We start from the raw sequence: 428 nt of genomic DNA, 5'->3' as shown, positions 1-428 counted from the left end.
GCTGCTGCTGCTGCTGCTGCTGCAGCAGCAGCAGCAGCAAGAGCAGTAGCATTATTTGTCTGTAGCAGCAGCCCATAGGTATAGAAGAGTAGTTGTGCGGATTGCTGAGGTGTATGTACACCTCAATACGCCACACGAAGATAAAGAAATATAATTAAGGTGTATATACACCTCAGTATATGAAGTGTATATGCACCTGTATAGTTGCAGTGTACATACACCGCAACGTTTGCGGTGTATATGCACCTCTATAGATGAGGTGCATATACACCTGAAGGGATGAGGTGCCTATACACCTGAAGAGGTGCATATACACCTGACGAGGTGCCTATACACCTGAAGAGGTGCCTATACACCCGAAGAGGTGCATATACACCTGAAGAGGTGCCTATACGCCTGACGAGCTGCATATACACCTAAAGAGATGA

Source organism: Eimeria mitis, genomic scaffold (assembly GCF_000499745.2).
Source record: "Eimeria mitis Houghton genomic scaffold, Emh_scaff1819, whole genome shotgun sequence".
Classification (NCBI taxonomy): Eukaryota; Apicomplexa; class Conoidasida; order Eucoccidiorida; family Eimeriidae; genus Eimeria; species Eimeria mitis.
The sequence above is the reverse complement of the archived record's forward strand: the minus strand, read 5'-3'. Positions refer to the sequence as shown.